Genomic DNA, 21,582 nt, shown 5'->3' on the forward strand with positions numbered 1-21,582 from the left:
AAGTTTACTGTAAAGTATACTTTCAAAACTGTAAGTATACTCAATTATATAAGAAGTACACTACAAGTAAACATATATTATTACTTTAAGTATAATTTTAAGTATACATTCAAAGAGAAAAGTATACTCAATTATTTCAGAAGTACACTACAAGTAAACTTATAATGTTACTTAAAGTTTATTTTTAAGTATACTTTCAAGGGCAAAAGTTTACTCAATTTTATTAGAAGTAAACTTATACTGTTACTTTTAAGTATACTTTCAATGAGAAAAGTATACTCAACTATATCAGGAGTACACTACAAGTAAACTTATATTGTTACTTTTAAGTATACTTCCAAGGAGAAAAGTATACTCGATTATATCAGAAGTACACTACAAGTAAACTTTTAAGTATACTTCCAAGGAGAAAAGTATACTCAATTATATCAGAAGTACACTACAAGTAAACTCATAAGTATACTTTCAAGGAGAAAAGTATACTCAATTATATCTGAAGTACACTCAAGTACACTTGTGAGGTTACTTTAAGTATACTTTCAAAGAGAAAAGTACACTCAATTATATCAGAAGTACGCTACAAGTAAACTTATAAGTATACTTTCAAGGAGGAAAGTATACTCAACTATATCAGGAGTACACTACAAGTAAACTTATATTGTTACTTTTAAGTACACTTCCAAGGAGAAAAGTATACTCAATTATATCAGAAGTACACTACAAGTAAACTTATGAGTATACTTTCAAGGAGAAAAGTATACTCAATTATATCTGAAGTACATTCCCAAGTACACTTGTGAGGTTACTTTAAGTATACTTTCAAAGAGAAAAGTATACTCAATTATATCAGAAGTACACTACAAATAAACTTAAATTATTACTTTGAAGTATACTTGCAGTATACTTCAAGTATACTTTTAGTGGCCCAATTTAGTCCCAAGGAGTATACTTCTAAGTAAACTTTAAGAACAAGTATGCAAATAAACTTCTGTACACTTAAGTATACTTGAAATTATATACTTAAAGTATACTTCTTTTTCGTAAGGGTTGGTCACTACCCAAAGCTCATAAGTGAGGGTTGGAACGTGGATCAACCGACAAATTGAGAGCTTTGCTCAGCGGCGCTGTTAAAACGTATCTTATTATACTCCAAACCAAAAAGGGGTGGTCCACATGTTCCTGCACGTAGCCTCCACTGTTGCTAATGCTGCTAATTCGCATTGCACGTTTTGTCCCTAGTTTTTACTTCCTGGGTGTGTTGTCAATGGTCGATTGCAGATGGGAGTCGTAGGTTTTCAAGCAGTGCTTGAAGCCTGTTAGAAGTTGACTTTGGTCGTGAAAGTGTTCTAAATGTTTTTTCTAGGCCAGATACTCTGGACAGCCATGGTCCCCGTTTTGTAGACAAGTTATTTGTAAAAATTTTGATGAAATACTGTTGGATCCTTTTAACTTAGGACACTTTTTGAGCCTGGCAGATCCAGAGGTCAAAGTGGGGTCACACATAATAAAAGCACTCCTCTGAAAAAGGTCACAGAGGGAATGAAACTAAGTGAAAAAGGAGCCAAAATTCAAAAAGAAAATACTGAGAATTTTTTCCAAAACAGCTGGAAAACTACGAATTAAGACCACTTCACAGTATTACACAACATTCAAATCAATACACCCAATAATAGGAACTATACCTACATATGAATGCTATAAATCAGGTGCAATAAGAATCTGATTTTATCCTGCCGAAAAAAATTAATTATCCATCAAAATCCACATTTAAACCTTCCAGACTCTCGTGATGGAGTCCACAAAGTCAAAGAGTTTTCTTAAAGACCAGATTCACCATAACAAAGACAACAAGACTGCTTTTCAAGCTGTCAAGATGTTTATTTCTACCCACAGCAGCTTAAAAACCACCTGCACCTGCATCCTTTCCCTTTCTGTGACGGATGTGATACGATGGCTTGACGTGGAACGCAGGTGGCAAAGTGGGCTGGTGTAGTTTTTCGAGCGTGAAATGTGCTTTCGACTCTTTTAATTCAAGGCCACGTCACCACAGCTTTCGGTCATTAGTCTGCAGAAGGTAATATTAATACATTTGTCTTGTAAAACTCTGCGACTACTAAAAGCGACGTTGTGGATGAGGAAAAGAATATTCACTGATGCAGATTTCTTTAACGTCAGAAAAATATTTGTGTCTGGTATAAAAAGTACAAACCGGTAGTTAAAACATTTTAAGTAACCTAAAATGCTTACATTTCACCCAGTTCTATAATTATTGTTCTACAATGAAGTTGGTAATCCTTCATAAATTATACTTTTTTCCCCCTAAGTCTGGCCCCTACACCCAAATGGATCATTTTTAAAGTCTAGAACGTTGACTAATAGAGCTGCATATCCACAAGAGGGAGCTGTCAATCAAAATAAAACATACTCCAGTTCCCAGCATGCACTGCAGCATGACGCAGATGCCTCGGTCAGCTTAGTATGCTAAGATAGCTTGAATGCTAACTAGGCCTGCATTGTATTAATATCAGTCTGTAAACTTTGAACTAGTTGTGGGAGTGCAGGGAGGGAAACAAACGGATTTATCTTTTGTGTATTGGAGCAAAGTGATTAACGTGCTACATCGGACTGTTGTTTTAGCCTGGTAGCATTGGCAGGGATGGGTTACTGCAGGAAGTGCCGGATCCCTGTTGGTTTTAAATATCTCTCTTCTTGAACACTGCAGATTTGATTAAAATGAGCACCAGCGCTACATGCATGGTATGAAGCGTGGCTTTCAGCGTCTTCCTGAAGGGGCTGGAGCTATAGCCGTGCAAATTTCAAAATTTGTCCCATCTCCTTTGTGACTTCCCGCTCTAGACCCCAGCTTTAAAAGATTGTTGTTTTCTTTGGTTTTTCTCCTTCAGTGTATGCGACTCAAAAGGGATGTGAAGAAGAAAAAAAAAAACATTGATGGCATAGTCAGCTGAATCTGCATGGATCTATGGATCCATTCATTCTGACCACTTGCTTCCAACCTAATCCTTTCAATAAGACAAAAATAACACCTGTGGATTGGACAATCAGACTCCCATGACCCTCTTAGCAGTTCCTCTGTTCCAGTCCACATGAAAGCTGCAATCCTCCCCCTGAATTTGTGGTATTCTTCCAAAACAACAGTTCAATCTGTTCTTGGGAGTCCCCTAAGAGGTTTAACATGGTGGAGGATGGATTCTCAGTTACCATCTCCGAGATGAATCATTTTGGCCTACATCTACCTGTAGTTACTCATTTCTGAGCAGGTGTAAGGAAGCAGCAAGATCTTGAATCTTTTTGGATATCACTGTTTTAGTTAATCAAATCTGTGATTTATTCCTGACATGTCTTAAAGCCATACTGTGCAACATTTTCATATTTTTAAATCATTTTCTTGAGCCAGTATGTGCTTAAATGACCCTTTACAAGGTTAATGAAATACTATTCAGACCCCTACCGCCGTCTTCTGTGACCAGAATACTGCATTTGCTACTTCAGAGTGCCGGTCCAGTCTGTTGGAATGGAGCCTACATACCTGGCACTACAGTTTCCTGCATGTTTTAGATCATGAACACAACTGATTTGTTTGATATAGGGATGAATTGCTCCTGTAGACACTAATGAAGGCTAAGGAGACATATCAGCTGTTAGATTAAGATGTTAAAAAGACAAATGTGCAGCGAGGAGACATGTTTCACTTTTATATCTACTAAACGGAAAGTAGGGGGTGCTAAAAGCAAGCAAAACTGCCAAGTGTGCCTTCAAAGTCATGTCAAGAGAAAATTAATCCCTGCAGAGATAAACATCATCAGTCACTGAAATCCAGAACTTTGGTCTGTGGTTTGGTCACCCAACATCCACCCTGACCTCCTCCCAGCATCTGTTTCAGTCCTTAAATGATGCGTTTAATCAAAATATGTGACCAATGTTAGCAAACATAGCTAAATAAAGGGATAAACAATGTAATTCCAGTCAAATAAAGGGCTATCAAACATTTCCAACCAGTTATTATTAAATTAAAACCTTAATTCAGTGGCAGGTTCTTTGATGCAGCATCTTCAGTGTCTTAAACTGATCACTCGTCTCCTTTGTTTGTCTTAATGCCATTTCAGTGAAGTGCAGAATAAAACAAAAATGATTAATTAATTGACTGATAGATTAAAGGAATCTTGTGGTGCATTAGAATAACAAAAGTGATAATTCTGAATTGTAACAGGATAAAAACAAAGTGATATGCTATAAGGAGTGAGTAAAAATACAAAATAGTCTCATTATTCATTAATGACAACTGGGTATAGTAGTCATAGCCCATAATGCAACACCCAAACAGGATGTCACTGGCAGGAAACACAAAACTGCAACCCTTAATAGGATTGTGTCTGTATAGCAATTTGTCAAGCCAAAACATTCAGCATTTAAGAGACAAATATAGCACGATGAAATAAGTAGGAGAGGGAGAAATCACAAAATAGTCAATAGGATTAACCCAAGCATAAACTAAATGCTCCTTGATGTGTCACTGATAAAAGGATTTTTGATTATTCGTCACCATGAAATGCGTGGAAAGATTGTCATGCTGTCATTGTATTACTATATTTCCTTTATCTGTACGTCAATCTAGACACATTAAAACCCTGCTCCTGTTTTCACCCCCTCCTCATCTGGTGTCTCTTTTTAATGGATTTAACACACATTCTGCATTTAGAGTGTATTAAAAAAACAGATTACCTCATCGCCTCAGGTCAGTGTTGTCTTAATAAATGGTGAGCCCACAAACTTGTGTCTTTGCCAAAAGAAACATTGTCATCTTCAATTAATCCAGCCGCTACCGGTACTTTTGGGTTTGACAGTTTGTGCACATTAGTCACCGTGAATCGTTTTCTTCATAAACACCAAAAACCAACCGATAAAACATTCCAGGATGAGTTTCTTTATTTGCTTGTTGAAATTTATTGCTCTAAACTGTGAAAAAGAAGAATTTAAACTCATTTTTCTTCTGTCAAAAAGGAGATTTTTACCCTTTGATGACAACTGTAACAACATTTCAGGGAATTTTTTTGTCTTGTCCTGTGAAGCAATCAGAATTGATGTCTGGATACCGAAGACAAGCCTTACAGTTTTACTCTCACATGGTGGAGCTTCTGCTATAATGTCACGCCCAGGGCCGTGCAGAGACCTTTGACGGGGCGGGTGCTCAAAGTAAAACAAGGGGCACTTATAGAGCAAAACTTTTAAACGGATTCACAATCCAACAAGTTTCAAAATTCAGATAATGAGACCCTTGGGTTCAAACAACATAATAAACTAGGAAAAATATGTTATTTTGTGTCATTAATTGAAGTTAAAGTTAGTTCATAAATGGTTGTTTTAGTTTTTAAAGCTGACTTATATCTAGAGATGTTACAACCACATGTTTGCCCCTGATCTGAGTCCAAGTTGTGTGATATTTGATTATCTTCCAATACTGAGTCCTGTTCTGATACCAGGTGGTGATGCAATGCATTAAAAAAGAAGAAATAAGTCATCCTTCTGTCTGTATTTGTCATTTTATTTTAGCCTTAAAAGGTCACTCATTCAGAAAGTACATTTAATAGTATTCAGTATTCAAGATAATTTATTATCATTGCAAAGGTGTACAATCAAACTGACTTTGTGCCTACTAAAGACAGCTCTAGTAAGAAGTAGGAAAATAAATGTAAAACAAATGCAACCACAGAGAGTTATCCATTGTGATTTACAGCTATGTTAGCTGAGATCTTTTTCCTGTCAATAGGAAATTCTTGATCCCATTCCATGTTCTCACTGAACTTAACACTAAACATGAGAGCTCTGCTACCAACCCAACAATAACACCCTTTAAACAAAGGCACCGTCATCCCATACGTGGCAGGAGTCGCAGAGAAACTTAGAATTATCTTCTCCAAACACAACATCCCGGTAAACTTTAAACCCAACAACACTCTCAGACAGAACCTGGTCCATCCTAAAGACAAAACACCCAAACAGAAGCTCAGTGGGGTCATTTATGCAGTCCAGTGTGGTGAGAACTGTCCAGATCTTTACATCGGGGAAACTAAACAACAATTACACAAACGCATGGCACAGCACAGGAGAGCCACCTCTTCAGGTCAAGATTCTGCAGTCCACCTTCACCTGAAGGACAAGGGACACACCTTTGAAGATGACAAAGTACACATTCTGGACAGAGAAGATAGATGGGGAGAGGAGTAAAAGAAGCTATCTATGTCAAATGTAAAAAACCTACTTTCAATAGGGGCGGGGCTTAGATTTCACCTTTCCAGTACCTACAATGCAGATCTGAATCTCATTCCTAAGCAGTTTCAGTCTAGGTCACACCTTCATGCATTTAATCAACACAACGACTCATCAGGGGATGGAGAGGAGGGGTACTCAGAGTAGTTTCTGTTCATTAAATAACAACAGACAGCTACAGCTTATAAGCTTGACTCTCCGCAGAGCAGGAGCAAAACGGAGAAAGAGAAAGAGGAAATTCAAACCATCTCTTCTATGGATCATAATGGGCAATGTGAGATCACTGGCCAACAAGATGGAGGAACTCCAAGCCCTTTCAAGGACTCAGCCAGAGTTTCGGCAGTTTTGGAACCACTGGAGGAGATAATGCAATGAAGGATTCTCCAGAGAATCAAGAAAATTATGGACAACCCTGAGCATTCTCTTCACAAGACTGTCCGACAATGGAAGAGTGTCTTCAGTCAGAGGCTTCTTCAGTTTCGCTGCAACACTGACCGCTACTGGAGATCCTTCCTGCCAACAGCCATTGCAGTATACAACAACTCTTTGACGACTTGATTATTATTATTATTCTGAGTTACTACAGCAATCAATTTCCCTCTGGGATTAATAAAGTATTTTTGAATTTGAGTTGAATTGACGAAGCTCCTTGGATGACAAATGAAATGTCTTCAAGAACCCAAAGAAGTCCAGTTGCCTTCATTTGAACCCTTTGGAGTAATAGTCAATAATAAAAAATACATTAGAAAGTAGTAAAACTTATATATTTATGCTCACATCACCATCTCTTTGTGGGAGGCGGAAAACTTATCACGGTTAACCCTCTTATGACCATGAATATAACTGTTTTTGTTTTATTTTATGGCTTTAAAATTGTAATAAAAGTGTAAAATGTTTGTAACTCTGCTCCTTTTTTCAGAACAACCTCAGCTTTCAGTGTCTGGTTTGTATTTAGTGTTTATGTTTATTAAAGTCTGTAAAACTGCAGCTTAAATGAAAAGAAAAACGGATTTGAGTTTTCTTTACATTTATTACTAAACAGGAACTTCCAAATGACTTGAGCAAACTATTTCAAAAGAACAATTGAAACTCAGAACTGTGTCGCAAACACTCAGAAAACAGCGTGACCCCTGGCCTCACGTTTACCAGTTTTACTGCAGCCCTGTCTGTGACCACAGGTGGGCCTATGCTCTGGTTCAGAGAATAGGATACAGTAAAATAAATATGAGGTAACATAAGATAAAACTCACACATCACAACTGTAGGTACATTTCTACCAGCATTATAAAGATCAATAAGCAGTTAAAAAGGGAAATCTACAATTCTGCAATGATATAAAATTCTATTTTCAGCTAAATAAATATTTAATGTAAATATAAATGATGCTGGAATGAAGTTGAATCTTCCGTCTAGTAAATAGTTGAGTGTTTAACCAAAAACAAGTGTGACTGTAATCTGTCCCTCCTCATGTCTCCGTCTGCAGAATGAGCCTTCTGGGACACCTGACCAACCAGGTGGATTCTCTGTGTGACGTCTCCACAACTTTATAAAAGCTGCTGATGCAGATGATCAGATTATCTCCTCCGTGTGGTTCTCCGCTCTCCCGTCGCGGTTCGCTCAGTTTTTTTCTGTGACGCTGAAAAGCTGGTTTCCCTCTAATAGCAATATTTTGAGTAACAACAATTAATTCGTGTAATACCTCGTTGGAAAGCTTGTTTTATATACTGTTAGAACCCAGTTTAATTACTTTAATTCGATCAGCCATTCAGAAGTTATGACGAAGAGAATCTAGAGTGAGAAATATCAACATCTATGATTCTTTGTTGTGTGAGTTTCTTCAACTATTCAGGAGAAATCTCTCTCATGTCCCATTTTCTGTCTCAGACATGCAGCTACCTGACTCTCCTCTACACACACTAGCCACAGACTCAAATGTTAATGTAAACAATAGCTCTGACATTAAAATCCATCCAGCTCACGTGAAGCAGGCAGAATAAAAAAACTCACAGCGAGATGAACGCAGACTCCTGCCCACAGGCAAAACACTAGTCTGTCGTTTCCATGGCTGAAAATTTGAGCGACAGCAGGGACAACCAATCACACGTTAGCATGATGCGGCACAGCCAATCAGTGAGCTTGTAGGCGGGTCTAAGGGAAAATAGACTTCAGCTTGACGAGGCTGCCTCCGCATGGTCCTAGTGCCTGGCTTGTATCACAGTAGAACAGTTTTGGACGGTGAAATCTGAAGAAAGACCGGAAAAAGGGCACTTTGGACACTTTGGACAAAAGGGGCAGGTGCTCTAGCTTCGCTCTTCCTTCTTCCATCTCAGGAACATTGCTAAACTGAGTCCTATTCTGTCCCGCTCTGAACTTGAGACAGTTCTCCACACCTTCATCTCCTCACGCTTAGACTACTGTGACTCTCTTCACGTGTCTGAGCAGAACCTCCCTGAACCGTCTACAGGTGGTTCAGAATGCCTGTGCTCGGCTTCTGACCAAGTCCTCCAAAGACACCCACATCACCCCGCTTCTCCTCCCGCTTCACTGGCTGCCAGTCAACTTCAGGGTTCATTTCAAGTTCCTGGTTCTGGTCTATAGGGCCTTACGTGGATAAGCACCATCTTACATTGGTGATCTTCTTAGTCCCTACACCCCCAGCAGGTCCCTGAGGTCCAGTGATCAAAGCCTACTGGTTGTGCAGCACCAGGCTAAAGACCAAAGGTGACAGACCATTTGCTGCTGTGGCCCCCAGACTCTGTAACTCTCTCCCCCTGAGCCTGAGATCAGTGGACTCAGTGGTCTCCTTTAAAAAGCAGCTGAAGACTCACCTGTTCAAGCTGGCTTTTGTATGACCTTCTTCACCACTCTCTCTTTATTCTGCTCTCCCCACCTATTCCACCTTCCTCAGGATCCACTGATTTCACTCTTATCTATTCACTCTCTCTCTTTCTTTACATTTTTTTATTCACAATTGTCTATTTTTGCTCATTGAAAATATATATTTGAACCATTTTCTAAATTCTTTTTTATATTTTTACATATTTTAGTTTTTTTGAAGCGCCTTGTGATTTTTATCTTGAGAGGCACTATAGAAATTATATTTTCTTCTTCTTCTTCCACAGCCTCCTCTAACACGACTATACGAACCTGGGCCCTCTTCGGGTATCATGCTCCGAGAGTGGCCAGATCTGTTGATGACTAACTACCGCCTGTTCACACAAGAGACTTGTGTTAAAATTGACCCCGCAAAGGCGTGTACTCAAGAAATGGTGACGGGTAGACAGATGACCCTGCCACTTCACCTGCTGTATCAGTCAGTTCAGTCCAGCGACGCTCCGGCTTACACTAGCAAGCAGTATTTGCAGGACCTGAAGAACCATCTGCCTGCAGCATTTTCTTGTGCACAGACAAAGCTGGAGAAATCGGCTGAGGGCAGGAAGGCTTATTATGATCAGAAGGCCTCACATTCTGAATTCAACATAAGTGATGAGGCCTGGTTCTACAACTTTGCTCCTAATTCCGGTCACAAAAAAGTCAGCTCTGGTAAACTGGCTAAGAAACTTTTGCCGAAGTGGTCAGGTCCATACCTGATAACTGAAAAACTCTCTCTGATTGTGCATCAGATCAAGATCACCAAAGCTAACAAAGATCCCTTCTATAAGTGGGTCCACAGGAACCAAATCAAACCGCACAAGGGTTCCACTAATATGGATGATATTACAGCTCATAAATCTGATAACCCAACTCGAATCGAACCAAAAGGGGGGTGAATTTTCCGTCCGCTGTCGCTCAGTTCTGTGATTCAAGCCACACAAGTTCTGTTGAGTGTATGTGTGTGCGTGGATAGATTTCATGTCTAAACATGACATACAGACTCAGTTGACTTTGATGTGGCCATGCTGTGGGTTTCCATAGTTATATGACTGAGTTCATAATATAACAGTGAGTAACTCCACTAACTGTTATGTTTAATCCAAATTCCAGTTTCTTTTATTTTTCAATTCCTAGTTATTTTGATGATTTTTGCAATTTTTCTACATTTTATGACTGATTTAAGTAAATTTTATGCTTCAGTCAATTTACTAACTGATTCCTACTGTGGTACATTCACAAATAGGCTTGATTACTAACAACACTGATTTACATTCTAGCATTTCTTCTTTATATTATTACTTCTTTTAAAGATATATTCATATATATGTATGTGTGTGTGTGTATATATATATATATATATATATATATATATATATATATATATATATATATATATATATATATATAATGGAGAAGAGGGAACAAAGGAGTGGACGGTAGAGAGGGGGGACGGATGCAGGGAAGGTGCTCGTTAAGAAGATGCTCTCTGAAGAGCAGGGTCTTCAGGACTTTCTTGAAAATTAAAATGACATATCTATTATGATCTCCTATATTTTAATTTTTACCAGTTATGGGATACAGATTCTTTTGCCCTTCTCTTTGGTAACATTTTTGCTCAGAAGCGTTAATTTTCCCTTACATATATTTTAGGGCTTTGTTAATTTTGTTCTTTTTGCAACACTTTTCCTGTTCTCTTAGTTTACTGCATCCATTTGTTTCACCTGAACTCTGTCCACATAATATGGTTCACATAGCACATATAGTGCTAGGTTTCTTTTTATTTGTTATTTTACATCAGGTGCAATCTATGTGTGTCTACATTCAAGTGCCCTGTGTGTGTGTGTGTGTGTGCTCTCTCCTCTGCTGAGTTTCGACCAGTGGTCCTCGCTTCCTGGGAGAACCTCTCTGCTTCATCACCTGATTCTGCTGCCTGCTGCTTGTGGTTCCGGTTTGTTTGGGTCTGGACATCCTTTGGTTCCTGCCATGGCTGCTGGATTTCTACAGTTCGCCTGGGATCTGGTCTGTTCCCTGCTCGTCTGCTTCTGCTTCCTGTCTAAGGATTAGTGGAATTATTATTGCCTGTTTGGAATTACTACTTCCATCTTGGAGTTTTATATATATAATATATATATATATATATATATATATATATATATAAGACACACGCTACAATCTCTAACATCTTTCTTGAGATCATTGACTTTATTCTAGACCTGTTGTGTTTAAAAATGGTTGGTTTTTCTTACAGGCTGAATGTGAAAATAGTCTTCTTCTCCTATTTCTTGCAATAGCTTTTGATAGAAAATAGACAAAAAAATGCATATTTCAGAAAAGTCTGACAGATCTGCATCCCACTGTCACTAAACATTTATGCACTCACCCATTGTTACGTCCCCGACAGGAGATGTTAAAATGTGAAGGAGGGGGTAACATAAGAAATACGACAGTGGCGTTTAAAATGGGTTTAATTGTGATAAAAGGTTCTAAAAACAAGAGCAAACAGATGGCGAGCATTATTAAAATAATGCAAAACGAAAAATTCACTATAAGGTTAACAGTTAAAAGACAAATTATCAACTATATAAAACACCTGGTTAAAACTTTATTAAAAGTTTTACCTAAACTGAAGGTGTTTTAAAAAACACAACAACGTTGATAAAAGTCTAAAAACTAAATCCGAGTTAACCTTAAAACACAGTCAACACTAGGTGACGTGCACTAAAGATCCATGTGGATCACTCAGAGTTAAAACTATAAATTAAAACCCATCACAACGCTGGTGTAAAACCAAACGAGACCTGGAGGACAGCAGAACCCCTGCACTGCTGCCTCCCAGACTGCTGAAGGCACAGCCTTTTTATCCTAGGTGTGGCTCATCAGGAGGATTTAGTTCAGCTGTGCTCCTCAGCAGTCTGGAAGAGAGGAGGAGGAGGGGCGGTGTCCTGTCAATCACCAGAGCTGGGTGATCCTGGCTGCTTTTTCCCTCTTCAGGCTGGCAGCGGTGACACCCATCTAAACTCATGACAGGGAAAACTGTTGTTGGTTTAGTGTCCAGGAAACAGCACGTCTCAACTAGTGGAAGCTACCTGTTAGCATTAGCAACTCCACCACACAGCAGAACTCCTTCAGGCTTGTGTTATTGGTGGAGATAAAACATCAACGTTCCAAATCAGAGGCAGAGTCACTTTGTTGTTAGCCAATCAGAGGCCAGATGTCCAAATATCAGGATTCTAAAGACTCCAAAACTTCCTCTGGCTGATTTCTAGGTTTTCAAACAGGCCCACCAGAGCTTATTTTCCACAGAGAACAACTTATAAGGCTTTCATCCCTGCTAGAGACCACTGCAAACGTAATAAAAAATATGAGTAAATTTGATCTGTAAAGGATAAAATCTCAGCTCTGAGGATGAAACCAAGGTAGTATTTGTGGTTCCAAACTGTGGGATAAAATAGTCTAAAAAACAGTCGGAGTTTTCAGTGAGCCAGCATCGAGGCCCTCATGAGCGGTGAAGTCATCTAGCTCGAGATGCTTGGATAGAAAACACTATGTTTCTTATTCTGTTCTACGAATTTGATAGGAAGGACTCAGTCCTAGCATGATGCTGCAAATAATTTTGAATGTTTTGTTTTAAAATTATTACATTTATGTTGGAATATAAATCCCCCTCCAGCAGGAGCAGCACAACTTGGGTTTATAAGCATTTATAAGTAGGTATTATGTTAGCAGGACATTTGCTAAGGAACAGGAAGAGAGAGTAGAAGCTACAGACATGTCAGACAACAACAAACAGGGACTTAATGAAAATCCTACAAAGATGCTATCCCTCCCAGCCAGCATATATAAAAGCCTTGGGGTGCTGATAAACTCAAAACAGTGTGGCTGGGCATCGCTCCCAGCAGTTATCAACAAAATGGAAGCTTGTATCGAATGTTTCCTGGCAACAAGAAGTCCCCCAGTGTTCAAAGCAGGAGTCTGGAGGCAAATCCAAGGATGCTGTTGCTCGTCATATCACACAAAAATTACTTGTTTTTTGTTTGTTTATGTCTGCTGATTGACTTTTCTGCGGCTTCCAGGACGTATTTTTGACAAGTCCACTCTGTACTCTCTGAGCATCGGCGCCGCCGGCGTTCTCTGACAGCTGTTTGTTTGATTGGACGTTTCCGGTGCTTTATTTACTGGCTGCATGTGCTGTTGTGAAAGGGAGTTTGATGCTCTTCTGTGGTGATGCGACGGGAGTTAAGTGCACATATCGTTTATTTACTTTTCAATTTTAGAGAGGTATGAAGGAGTCAGAGAGTGACATGAGTTAGAGATCCTTTGTTAGCGTCATGCTAATCATAGATTAACAGACAAAAATAGACACTTTGACACATTTACTGCAAATGGGGATGCAAGGAGCTCCTGTGGTTGAAGACAAACCAGGTCAACTGAATATTCCTTGTGGCTTGTGGTTAGGCTTTGTCTTATACATTATATAGTCACAGTGTGCCCTGCCTACATGCAGCGCTTGTCTGCATGCACTGCATTCATGTTGCGTCCCCTCAGAGCTACTCCCAGCTCGCCCTTTTTACCCCGCAATGTGTTCGCAGCTGCAGGTGGCGTTTCTGTACAATATTTAACACATTCACACATGCCTTCATCTCCCTCTGCATGGTATTCCAGCAGGTCTTCGTATGGTGTTGGAGCTTAGAACAGCAAAAGCATCAGTCCAGTGTAAATAACATGAAGTGGCAACTTATAAATAGTTAATGATGCAAAAAATCCATGAAGTCGCTCCCTTGGCTCTGTAAATGCCGGTTGCTGCGTTTCCTGGAGGGTCTTGTGGGGCGCCCAGTGCAAGTTTGAATCATCGCCGGTGCCGTGACAAAGTCACAGAGCGATTAGTAACAGGTGGTAAAACGCCACAGCAGGTTATTCAAGGGAGGTGGATATCACAGAGCTAAAGGTAATTATGAATGTTTGCGCTGCATGTCGATAGAAGTAGACATGAACATGAGACCTCAGTGAGCACTTTGTTGTCAGGCTCAAAGGCACTCAGGGCTTTGGACACTGAAGGCCTGCATGTCTGGAAACGGAGCTCAGTGGGTGATTTTGAATAGAATCCATGAACGCTCGTCTTTGAATAATGAAAGTGCTCAAATCGTCCTCGGTGTTTAGCTCAACTTGGCTAATAGACAACAACTCAGCTCGGTTTTCTGCAGGAGACTCATCAGTCTGGTCCTTTATTTCTGTTCATGTTCACACATTTTAAAGCAAACCTACAAAAAATGGTTTGAGCTTCTAAGATAACTGAGTGTGTGAAAAATGTTGAGTCGATTTAGCAGCAAAATGCAACCACTCAGGTAAAGATTGTTAACAAATAGAATCTCTAATAAGAAATCGCAATGTATGCAGACATAGAAACAATGGTGTGTGTGTGTGTGTGTGTGTGTGTGTGTGTGTGTGTGTGTGTGTGTGTGTTTAAAAAGTAAATAATGAAGCATTTTACAGATAAGAAATACTGTTCGCTGACTGCAGCATCAAAAGAGGAACTCTGCTTGACAATCCTTCACAATAAAAGTATCAAACCAATCTCCATGTTGTTTCTGTAAGTCAGAAGTTTTGAGACAACTGTGGGAGTGGTTAGAGACTCAGGAACCGTGGTTCAGACTCATTTGAGACTCAATAAAATTGACTTTGACATCCATCATGTGTGCAAGACAGGTGATACAAAATTTAAGAATCAAAAGGAAAAAGGTCCAGAAAAAAATAGGATACAATTGGGTCACTGTGACTAAACTGCAATTAGAAAATGTCACGGCATTTGCAAGAATGTTCAAATATTGCAACTTATTCACAGTTTCTACGTATGAAACAGGTATTGGACACACATTCAAACTTATTCCATCTGAAATTTTGTATATTTATTTACAATTGTGTGTCTTCAGCTAGTCGCCAGCAGTCCCAGTCCATTGGCATTTTGGTTCATTTTATATAAAAATTGTCATTTATTTTACAGATGCTTGTATTTAGCGTGACTCACAATTTATAATGTAACCTAACGTGAATGTTGTTAGTCTGTGGGAGGAAATCAGGGTACCCAAGGAAAACCCACGCAGGCATGGGAAGAACATTAAAACTATGCAGAAACCTGTGATCTTCTTGCTGAAAAGGATGCCAACTTTTTTTTCTCCTTTATTAAAGTTTTTTTGGTAAATAATTTTTAATGGAAGCATTTTGCAGTGCACTTCTCTCTACTTTTAGAACATTTGTTTTAGGTGACAATGTGCAGCATCAATATTAAGGCCTCTCCCATCTACAGTTCATTGCTTTGAAGTTTCTGAGGGTTTTGGGACATGTGATAAAATACTGAAACCGAAATTTACTTTTTCAGCTCTTCATAAAACAAGAAAGACAATATGCTGAAACGTAGCAAACATCATAAACATGCGGAAGAATGCAAAACTCACTTTTGTCGTCTTTTTTTTGCGTTGTCATGTATGTCGCTACTGCTTCCATAAACACTCAAAACGAGAGGAAAAACTGTAGATTTGTTTCCTGCCAGTGTTCGATATCAGGAATTGTAAAAATGAGGTGTTTCAACAAGTCCCATATTGTGATGTCACAAATGGGGAAAAAAAGTCGACCCTGGTGGAGCAGCAGTTTTGCTGTGAGCCCCTCCCAGATATCAAAGCTCCTCATCTTAAAGAAGCCAATCAGAGGATTGGGTGGGCGTGGCCAGCAAGAGATTGTTTACTATAAAGTGACAAAGTCATGAAATGGCTCATTCTGGAAGGTGCGAAAACTGTTAAGAATAATACTTGTGAAATCACTTCATGTCAGAAGGATTTAGCGCAAAGAACTTCATAAACTGTATCGACCATAGAACTGCCATAACTCAAAGCAATGCCAGATAAGCTTCTCCATCCTACTGATTGAAAGCGGAATTTCAACTTTCATAAACGACTCTATATGACAACAAGCTAATGCTAACACCAGCCAACTGATACTAAATAAGCCATGAAGAAGAAACACCCACCCTGTTAACTCAGCCCTTTGTTGCCAACGTATTTCAGCGTTTTTACAGTTTTTTTAAGAGTCACAGAACACTGTGCTCTAGGATGATGTCAACGTCAAAACTACAGAACCAAAACAAAGAGGAGACTCACCTCTTACATCAGGAAGAATCCGCACGTTTTGAGCGTTATCCGTTCTTTCATAATCCTTTGTCAAATTGTGATCAGCAGAAGCTTTTCAGGTTCGCTCCTTATTTTTTTTATAGCAGCGGCCCGAAACGATCTCCTAACACATGGAGTTTCTGCTTCCTGACCAAGTGACGTGTGACGTAATTGGATGAAGATCAGCTTTCATCTCACAGTGCGGGGGCTCGTTTCGGCGCCCACACAGTAAAAAATGCCAATGATGACTTTTGCCGTCAATGGTAGTGAATGAGTTAACAAAAATACCATTGCAAGTCCAGTAGCAACAAAGTTAGGTCACCATTAGCCTGTGATTTTCTTAGCTCCCTTAAGTGAGTGTAGGTCGCGTTGATGTTCTCTGGTTTTAGCTCTTAGCTTCACCTCCAACAACATCTCTTACTTTTACTTCTAGGCTCCCCAATGGTGCCAACATAAAAGTAAAATTCTCATTTTGTGCTTTTTACTGACGGTTGACAAACTGAAAATGATTACTGCTAGCCTTTAGCTATATTAGCTACCTGCACTGCAAACAGCTTTTGCCATTAAGCAGATAGAGACCTCCCACTAGTGTTCCTACCTGAACCACAAAGTTGGTAAGAGCAGTTTCAGGTCAGCAGAGAGCTGCAGATTTCAGTCCAGTGTGAAGTTGGTCAAGTTCTGCCTCAAGAGTTGGTATAACCCGTTTGAAAGCAATGACCCTTTATTGTTGCTTTAAAAGTCCGGTCACCCCCGGGTGGGTTCTTACTCCACCCGCATCTCCTGTTTGAAAAACTGCGCCAAAAGAAGGTGGCGCCTGTCACTAAATGTTTGGCACATTTGATTTCGTTCATAAATATAACATGAATCAGTTAAATAGACTAGAAATTCTCCATAAGCTATAAGGAAAACACATTTTTTTCATCAGGCCTGTTTATCTGCTCAGTACATGAACATGAAATACAAATCATTTTTTGCTTTTACTGTCACTGATATGTGGTGCTTTCACTGTGGAATATATTATATTGCAGAGGTGTTTCTATTATTGTGTCCACCCCCGACTACTTTCCTTCAAATATGAAAAATGTATCTGTGGTTTCTGAGTGCTTTCATTACAGTGAGTGGAGGGCTGCCAGTTTGGAGTCTGCAGCCAAAAACAAGACTCGGGTATCCGGGGAACTGAATAAATAAATGAATAAATGATTAGGTAAATAAATAAATATAGGAGTGATCTAACTCTGCCTGCTATTTTCTCACTGATGTGGTCTGATCCGGATTCCGATCAGACCTGAACCACCATCCTCCTCCTCCTTCTCCTCCAGGCCCAACACGTCTCCCCCTCAATGCGGCACATTAGTTTCATCGTAGAATTGGATCTCCTCATGCACGCAGCGAGTTTCCCCATCAGCTGCTTGTCTGTCAGTGTGAAGATGGTAATTCGGAAGGGAAGGAGGCTGGGGAACAGCTGCTCTCGCAACAGCCAATAATAACGCAAAAAAAAAAATTACTAACCTTAAACACACACACACACACACACACACACACACACACAGATATGGGACTAAATTGGGAATGTATGCAGCTTCTGCGGGCCCTCTCCCGTGAATTGTCTCTTCCCTGACAAGCAGCTCATTGCATTTCCCATCATGCATCTGATCGGTCATTCAGAAACACAAAACACAAATAAGTCAACTCGACCATCTGCTTGTTAGAGGCGACTATAAAACTGCCTGTTTTTAAATAAACAATAAAATTATGTTGACGGGGCACCTGGAAGAAAAAAACCAGAATATTTTGTGTTATCCATTAAGGTTTGTGTCAACTATAAGACGAAGCTTGTCTTTAATTCATCACAACAACACACACAATACTTGTGCTGTCCTCATTTTCTAAATCAATAATCAGCCCAGCATGCTTCATTAACAGTGACCAATCAGAGACAAGCTGGGGATCTCATTTTACAACATGAGCATTCTGAAGACATAAACCATCTGCTACTTGTAGGAACAGAAAAATCAAATTAATCCATTCTTATCATGCATTCAGATTTTAAAGCAATTAAAGATGTTCTCAGTCTAATCGCACAAACAGAAGTAGCTTGGTAATGAGGAGGGCAAACTCTTAGGTGAACTTTCCAGGGTTCTCAGCAGCGCGTTTGGAAACTTTACAAGGCTCGCACACTCCAGTGAGCCGTTTGCCCGTACAATACAGATGTTGGCAACAACAATGCATTTTTTATTAAGCATTTAATCATTGCACAAACCCAGATTTCCCATAATAGGGGGCTCAGATTCAAAATCCTGGGATGCCAAATCATCTACAGCATAATGTTTCTGTTTTAATACAAGACATAAAAAAGTCTCATACAAGAGCAACTGGTTTTAAGGTTATATAAAAGCCAGTGATGAACTAGAATGCTGGATGTACCTTAATTAAGCTGGGGGAGTTCTGTTTGCCCAGAATGCTAATTTCAGCTGAGATGTGGTGACAGTACTTTGGCAACCTCAGAGGGTTCCGGTATCAAAGCTGTCCAACCAGTTTATTACAGCAGTAAGATCGGCAGATTTCAATGAAAAACGGTACTTTTAATTTGCACACTGATGTTTGAACATGTTAGACAAGGAATAACAGAGGAGGTTACAGGTCAACAGAGCAGAGCTAATCCAGATAACGTACAGGAAGCTACAGTTTCTCCAGCTAATGTTGTCCCTAAAAGAAATAAAAAATACATAAACACACATTTATAATTCTTCTGTTCACATCTTCAAATCCCATAGAAATAAGATAGATGTTACTACTCAACCTGATTTATTTTGCCTTGGTTTATCGTCATTATCTGGGTTATATTCCTAGATGAGTCCCTTTCCCTCCACCCCAGTACAATCTCCATGTGCATTCACATTTGTGGCCCCAGTTGAAATTCATGAAATCCCCCCAGCGCCGAGGCTTGCCGGGCTGGCGACCAAGCCAAGAGCGCAATGAGCTCATTGTTACGCTTCGACTGCTGCTCTCGATTTCAGAGCTATCAACAGCTGTCGATCGGAGATGTCCTGGACTCCCTCCATGAATCACAGGCGCCCATCATCAGGAGACAAAACAAATAACGCTCAGCCAAATGTACAGCCCAGAGTCAAACCAGGTGCAACAAAACACCCGAATGCAAATACAAGCATGACTCAGTTTCATAAAGGAAATGTTGCCGCTGTTAACAGGTCAAGAGTTCAGCGGTGCATGAAGTTCAAGTGGTGGTCATGGCGGAGTCTGGGTGCCAGGTTGTCAGTTCGACACTCACTTACTCAGGTCAGTCATGCTGAAAAACAATCATAACGCTGCTTGTAAAAACGGCAAAGGATGCATCTGTTATCATCTGTGGATGTTGGATTATTTTTGCTGTCTGGTTCCGAGTCTGGATAAACTGTTTTGTCTCATGTTCTGATTTGGGTTGGTTATATTATTCTTTACAATTCGCTCCTCATGTGTAGCATTCTGGTGACTTTGGTTCCTGTTTTTTTTTTCAATACAAAAATATAAAAATCTGGCAAATTATAGAAGTTTGGATCAGCTAAGACTTTTGTGGTAGTCCTGGATATTTGTCATATAAAATAACTAAGTTTAGAGGGCTATCATCTGCATAGTGTGAATATTTGCTGCAACTGCCACTAAAACTTTTTAGTTTTTAGTTTAGGAATCAAAATGATCCTTTTCTATTTTATTTAAGGCTGGATAAGGAAAATGGGCACAGGTGTAGGTCAGAGAAACTGTCTTAACAGAAGGATTCACTGAAACATCAGAAGGTGGTAATTATACATTTTCTTACAAAAAGTAGGAACCAAACCTATAGACGTCAGGAACTTTGATCCTGCTCAACAACTGGGATTTGTATGCACAAGTGAAGATTGTAATTCAGACAAATTTATGACATGAAAGTCTTTTCCACAGCTTGTACAAAAACAAGAGTAACACTTTACATTAAGGGACCCTTTATTACCATTAGTGCATTATTAAGCAATAATGAACAAAGGATCCTGTTACCGTTACTGTTAAATATTAAGTGTCCTTAAGGTTAGGGCAATGGACCGGGAGAGATGGGGGAGTTCTGGTTAACTCATTCACTGCTATTGACAACAAAAGTCGTCATTTTAAATCCAACCGTTCACTGCCAAAGACGTCACTGGCTATTTTTTACTGTGTGGGCGACGGAACGAGCCCCCGCACCGTGAGAACAAACATCCCAGCTCTAAAGCCGATCTTCATCCGCGCACGTCACACATCACGTGATCAGGAAGCAGAAAATCCATGTGTTAGGAGATCATTTTGGGCCACTGCTGTAAAAAAAGTGAGGAGCGGAATGGAAAAGCTTCAGCCAATCACAATTCGATAACAGATTGTGAAAGAACGGCTAATGCTCGAAACGCGCAGATTCTTCCTGATGTAAGAGGTGAGTCTACTCTTTGTTTAGATGATTTTGGCGATGACATCATCCTAGCATGCCAAGTTCTGTGACTGTTTAAAAAAACTGTGAAAACACTGAAACACACTGGCAGTGAGGGGCTTTTCTGGTCAGGAAATGGCTGGCAGTGAATGAGTTAAATGGCTTGTATTTGATATAGTGCCTTCTAGAGTCCTGGAACCCCCCAAGGTGCTTTACAACATCAGTCATTCACCCATTCACACACACAGTTACACCCTGGTGGTGATGAGCTACATTGTAGCTACAGCTGCCCTGGGCTCACTGACAGAGACAAGTCTGCCGTACAGAGGCGTCACCGGTCTCTCTGAACAACACCAACAGGAAAGCTGGATTAAGTGTCTTGCCCAAGGACACAAAGACAGCGACAGTCTAAAATTACCATAAATGTTCCTTAGCACATATAGCTATTTTAATTGCAGAAATTACCCAGAATAGACGTTGTTGTGACATGTATGGGGGACGTGAGTACATTCAAGAGACCTCATTTAGACCTGAATTAGTTCACAATATGGAATTGCAAAAGTGGACCTGAGAAGACCTCATTTAGACCAGAATTGGACAAAAGCGTCTGCTAAATACATAAACGTAAACAGAATTAATCATACCTGGACGTGCAAATGTTGCTTGGAGAAGTCATTGCTATGACGTGTCTGGGAGACGTGAGAAAAACGTCCACAACAACCTCATTTACATCAGAATTAGAGTAAATCTGACAGTCCTAAGGACATCAATATAGCACGTGCAGAGACATGATGAAAAAGACGTCATCTGGCGTCACAGTCTGCACTTACAGGGGAC

This window comes from Nothobranchius furzeri, chromosome 5, assembly GCF_043380555.1.
Source record: "Nothobranchius furzeri strain GRZ-AD chromosome 5, NfurGRZ-RIMD1, whole genome shotgun sequence".
Classification (NCBI taxonomy): Eukaryota; Metazoa; Chordata; class Actinopteri; order Cyprinodontiformes; family Nothobranchiidae; genus Nothobranchius; species Nothobranchius furzeri.